The sequence below is a fragment of the Histoplasma capsulatum genome, genomic scaffold, assembly GCF_000149585.1.
Source record: "Histoplasma capsulatum NAm1 scaffold_5 genomic scaffold, whole genome shotgun sequence".
In the NCBI taxonomy this organism is placed as follows: Eukaryota; Fungi; Ascomycota; class Eurotiomycetes; order Onygenales; family Ajellomycetaceae; genus Histoplasma; species Histoplasma mississippiense.
Genome location: NW_001813978.1, coordinates 430,195 through 436,194, shown reverse-complemented (window position 1 = coordinate 436,194; position 6,000 = coordinate 430,195).

Genomic DNA, 6,000 nt, shown 5'->3' with positions numbered 1-6,000 from the left:
CTCGCCCCTCGCCCCTGTGTCATTTTTCAAGCAATTTCTGACGCCGTTTTGCGTCTTGGTTGGATTCCCTTCCTGGGTTGATTGATGATTATCTGAATCGTCGATTGTACAGTACCAGTAGCGCCTAGTTAACAGACAATGCGCAGATGAGGGTTTTGATTGTAGTATATATATGTATATCGAGGAAGTGTTTTGGGATAGACGAAATTTACTCCGTGATTGAGAAACATGTTTTCCTGTTGTGGTGTTCCACGAAGCCCATGGAGCAAAGTTGGACCCCCGGGGGCTGACCTCATAAGCAACTAGGACAGGGTAAGCCGCCCGCAGCCACCCGAGTTTAATTCCCAATGCCATGCAAGGGCGATCTGGAGCTCTCGGCGCACCCGCAGAACGTAACGGGGGGCTGATGCCGTGCAGACGTCTGCAGATTCATGCCTGTCCTGTTCTTTAAGAAGGAAGTTCTCTCCGTTCGACAACCGATGATGTCATCACCCACGTGACTCCAGTGTAGCCGCCGAACAACCTCCACACCCTGAAACGAGGCTTCTGGCATCCTGGAACGTTGGATCTGGGGATTCCAATATACCACGGCGCTTAAAATGCACGCAGTGCAAGGCCACTCGCAGCCAACGATGCAGCGCGGCGTTGCTGTATCTGCGGCGTTTCAGCACGGCGCTAGGCCTCTGCTCCTCCTCCTCCTCCTCCTCCTCCTCCTGCTGCTGCTGGTGGCTCCTGTCTCTGCTGGCTTGAGTCGCTGATGGCCGGCATGCTACCTTCCTATAGGGCGATAGCGATGGCGATTATGGGATGGAGAGGGTGATTTTATGTTTTGTGATGGCCCGGTGGCCTCCACAACTAGGATGGGCAGTTGAAAGCACCCGTGCCATGCTCGTGTTCTTTGCGCCTGCTCTCTCTCTCCCTCCTGTCGACTCAGATTGCTGGCGGCATGTAGAAGCCCAGAGTTTCATTTGCTGAATGCCTGGAGGTGGCTCTTGTGGGGGGAGGGAAGTGTTTGCTGCAGTTTTGGAGATGCAGATATCCACTGCCTCTCCTTCCGGGCTTGCTTTCCTTCTTCTTCTTCTTTTTTTTTTTTTTTTTCTCTTGTTGTTTTATTCTCTCTCTTTTCTTCTTGGATCCTGACTGTGTTCGGGTAACAATTCTTTTAACTGGCACTGTTCAAATATCCACTCTTTTCTGAAGAAGGGTGGCGGTTCGCTGCTGGGTTCTTCAAACATCGCGTTCCCCCTCGCCCTCGCGCGCTTCCTATCTGGAGGGGGTGGGGTCTTCTTCATGATAGTTGTTTATTATTTGCTTTTCTATATTATTTTTTCTTGTGCTTGCCCGCCTTTGCTTTCTTTCCTGTTTGTTCTGTTTCCCTCCCTTGTTTTGTTTCCATTCTTGCTTGATTCTCTTCGATACGCAGTTTTTCTGCGGTACGATTTTGCATCAGCAGGGTTTCTACGCCCTTGTATGCTCATATATTTCCAGTATTTCCTATCATTTCATTCTTGGGATTTCACATTGCTTATTTATCCATTCCGATATTCCGTCGTGGGGAAAGCCGGTTCCTATTCCTGTGCGACTGGTTGTAGCATGATGATGAGCCGACCTAGGTGAATCCAGAAGGATCGTTGCCGGACAGCTTGGACTGGTTTGAATTGGTATGTCCCTATGGGAACGCAATGCTCTTTTTGGATGTCGCTTCTGTGAGACTTGGTGGTCTCTAATCCTTATTTTTATCATGACATTGTTGCCATAGCCCTTTCAACCATTGCCTCTAACTATATCCGCTCTCCATTTTGTGTATCCATAATATATACAACATACAGTGACGTTTAATGCCGGGATACCTAGCTCACTTTCTTTTTTCTCATTCAGAGCTGCCACAGCATGTCGCGCCATTTTCACACTCTGTTAGCAATCGTTCTACACCTTGCAGTTGCTGTACCAATTCCATTCTGTCGGGCAGAAAACATCCCACCCCGTGCCACAAATATAACTGCCGGTAATGTTGTCCCTGACTGCGCACAGGGCTGCTTGGCCTCATTCATTGAGTCGGATTTCCCCACTGCGGCCTGCCAGAACGCCCGCGATTTATCCTGTCTATGTACGAGACGGTCTACGGCGGGGTTTACGCTTGGTGAAGGTGCGCTGCGTTGTGTGTACAGATTTTGTTCAAATCCTGGCATCCGGGAGCTCCAGGTATATACCATCTGCTCTGGCATCCGGAATGCCCTTCCTAATACACATACTGTTATCACCATTACAGCGACAACCACCACCACCACCACCACCACCACAGAAGCGCAGCGAACTCATTCACCAACACTCGCCGAACCCACTCCCTCTCCAACTTCAAACTCGAGCATCTCCCTGTCGTCCACTATGGTGAAACCTATTACTTCAAGTACCAGCATCGCTCTTCACTCCACTCCTTTACCATCTAGCACTTTAGTCTCTACCAGCACTTTCTTCTTTCCACAGCCAACTGGACTTCCACCCGAGCCATCTGAGCCTCCACCAGTCGAGGATGCACATCCCATGACGAGTGCACAGGTAATAGGGATTTCCATTGGAGGCGCAGCTGCAGGGGCACTGTTGTTGGCCTTGATCATAATATTTTGCCTAAAGCGTCGTCGAAACAAGGTGATGACAGCTCATGAGAGCGGATTTGAGATCGGCGGGCAGATGTCTGAGCCCTCTCCACTCGACTTCCTGGTGGGCTATCGGGGTGACCGTGCTCTCAGATCGCCCATTGGCATATACAACGAACCAGTTGCCCGACGGCTTACCCTTCCAGCAAACAATGCAAGCCAACCAGCCGGTACTGCTTCCGATGCTAGAAACGCTCCGTTCTCCTATCCCGCTTACAGCCAAAGGGACAGCGATGATGCGAGTCTGTCCACTCCCAATGCGCCGCCAAACTCCAAATCACCCCGTAGACTCTCGCAGTTACTACCGGAAAAACCCAATTACGAGGCATTTTCATCTCAGGATCCGATTGCGGAACCCACAAGACGCCGACCGGAAAGCGCGGCCACCTTATTCTTCGAAGAAGATAATGAAGATAGGAGAACCCTTGCTGCGGCAAATACCCAGCGGCCACCCACACATCCAAGCGGTAGATATGATAGAATGCCCGTGAATGCTAATAGGAATCAATCACAAAATAAACAGTATGGTCCTCAATACGCAGCGCACCAGAATAATGGGAGACAGCAACAACCACAGCAGCAACAACGGCAGCGACAGCGGCAGCCTCCAACATTAAGACTAGTCACGCCCGCTAGCAGCAGCTCGTGCCACGCTCGAACGAATATGACCATGTCTCCTCCAAAGGTTACATACCAACGCATGGATTACGGATCACCCATGCGGCCCAATGGGATAGCGCCCAGCGGCCACTTGAATTTCTACTCACAAGCAGGCGCTGGCGCCTGGCGGCACGAAGGACCGATCGATCAAAGTCGACGACGATCGAACGATCGAACGCTCACTGGGTCAGTTACAGGCTCTGAATCTGTGGAATCAAACGTGGGGAGTAGGAACAGGAATGGAGGCTCCGCTACGAAGCGTTCCAGCGCTCGCCTAAGTCCCGTCAGGGAACGGTCAACATCACCGGATCCAAATGCCTATCCAAAGCCATTGTCAATACCGTTGAAATACCCGCCAATGACTGGGAGGTCCGCGCCACATAATAATAATTTTCAAGGGCAAGATCCAAGCGAGAGGTGCAACGACATGTCTATTAGTGGAGGAGCAAATGGTAGCAAGTCACGCTTATATTCATATCCATACCATCACCAACACCCATATCAACATCAACTTCACAATACCTCCGGCGGTGCAAGGAACATTCCGAAATTTCCGAAATTTCCGAAATTCCATCAACCACTTCGACCGCCTATGCGTCTCCAACCCCCACCACACACAAGAAACCAGCAACCGCAGCATCATTATCCATCATACACATCATACACCAAGGGGCGACACAATAACTGCACCAGCAGCAATACCAGTAGCAGCTATAGCCTCCTAAGCAAACGCCGCGGCGAGGCGACGGCAGAAAAGATGGAGAGCGAGCTAGATGTTAGCAAAGCAAGCGGGCTGCGGCCCAGCCCTTTGAACTCCGCGAATAAATCGGGCGCCGGTGATCTCGGGGCAGCACAGGGTGTATTGGAGACGCCGTCGCCGTCATTGGCGTTCCAGGAGTGGCAGGAGAGACAGGCGCAGCAGCAACGACGCTGGGATAGAGGATAAGACAGATGATGAGAGCGATGGTTCTGTGGAGAAGTCTGATCACTGGGATCGCCGGAAGGTAAATTGACGCCCACGGGCAGGATTTACATCTTCTTAATGTTGAGTGAGGTGGGCTAATCTTTTTTTGTGGGTTTTGTTTGACTAAAACATGGATCGCAAGATCCCCCTTTTTTTAACATAATAGAGTATCTTTCTCTTGTTACCCTTCCCCCCCCCCCCACAAATCATCGCCCTCTTTTCTTCCCTTGAAATATTATGATCATTTCCTCAAAAATCTTTAGTGTTCTCACTGTCCTTTTCTTTTATTTTTATTGCATGGGTGGGATGAATAGCTGATTCTTTTCTATCTTCTCTTTTGTTTTACTTCTGGATACAGCTTGTTTTCTGTTTGGTAACTTTTATTCAAAATCCTGGCCCATCACATCGGCCATCCCACTCATTTGCGCCTTATTCATTTATATACCCCAATCATCCCATACCGAATGTTGACGTCCGTATAGAGTTCGAATCTCACTCCGCTCTCCGGATACATTTATACTTTTCACCAAGACCAAACAATGATTAACAGATCAGGTCCATGAGTCATTGGCTCTCAGCTGCCAACGCTGTTTTCATCTGTTTTTAGCATGTACACTGTTATTGTTATATACTGGTTTTTGATACCGGTATGGATGGGATTATATTCCGACGTTGTCGCCTGGAGATGGAAATATCAAGGGAGTTAAAATCACCTGCTTCTCTAGTCGTCGATGTTTCTCAAGGCTGTTTAAGAGATAAGGAACTGGGTGCACCTCAAGCTGGAAACGACGTTTGATTGCCACAGGAGATTTTATATCGCCATCATCAGGTAAAGACGGAGGATGCAACAGCATGCCGAGAGAAAGCGGAGTCGCATCTTGGCATTGATCAATGCTGTTAGCGCGATGCCGGTAAATTGTTTACTGGAACCGTTCTGTCCGTGATCTCCACATGGATCGGATGCCAGGAAGTGTTCTGTCACCAACAACATCCACCACCCACCTTTCGAACGATATCTACCAAACCTTCCCCACCGTTAAATCCAAATTGCCGTACGGTTGACAATGGATGAAAGGATCAAACTCAAGACAGCTCGACGCTGAATCAGCCATACTCCCATGATGACATACCCCCATCCGACCGAGATTACGCATCAGCAAACGTGAGCGTAAAAAGTATTTTCAACACCAATGTCTGGCTTCTCTACATGCAAATGATGTCGACTACTTCGGCGCCAGCGATAGTTCTACGGCTTCATGCGGCGATTTACATACGCGAAATCGGACCTCCCGCGGAGTATCTGATTCTGTAAAAACTCACATATATATATGTATGCCTGGGCTAGGCCTAAGGATGTGGAAAGAAAAGTGTTTCGACAACAGCTCAATAATATAATTTAACTTATTTCCCTAAATCTCTATATCTAGCGACGCAGGTACTGTTGTATATATAACAGGAGGACCCCCCCCCCCCCCCCAACACCCCCCTCCTCCCCTCCTTCGTTCCCGGGGCACCTCATTTACTCCAACGGTCAAATCCAATGGGTTATGTCTGCATTCATCCGTGTATTCGTGTATCCGTATATATGTCTATGTATATATATATATATATACCTTTGAGGAATTCAAGCGCAAAGAGAGAAAGGGAACTGGAAATTGCATCAGGCGACCCTTATCTTTTCTTTCCTCCTTCGTTTAAGAGTTTTTTATTTTTATTTTTATT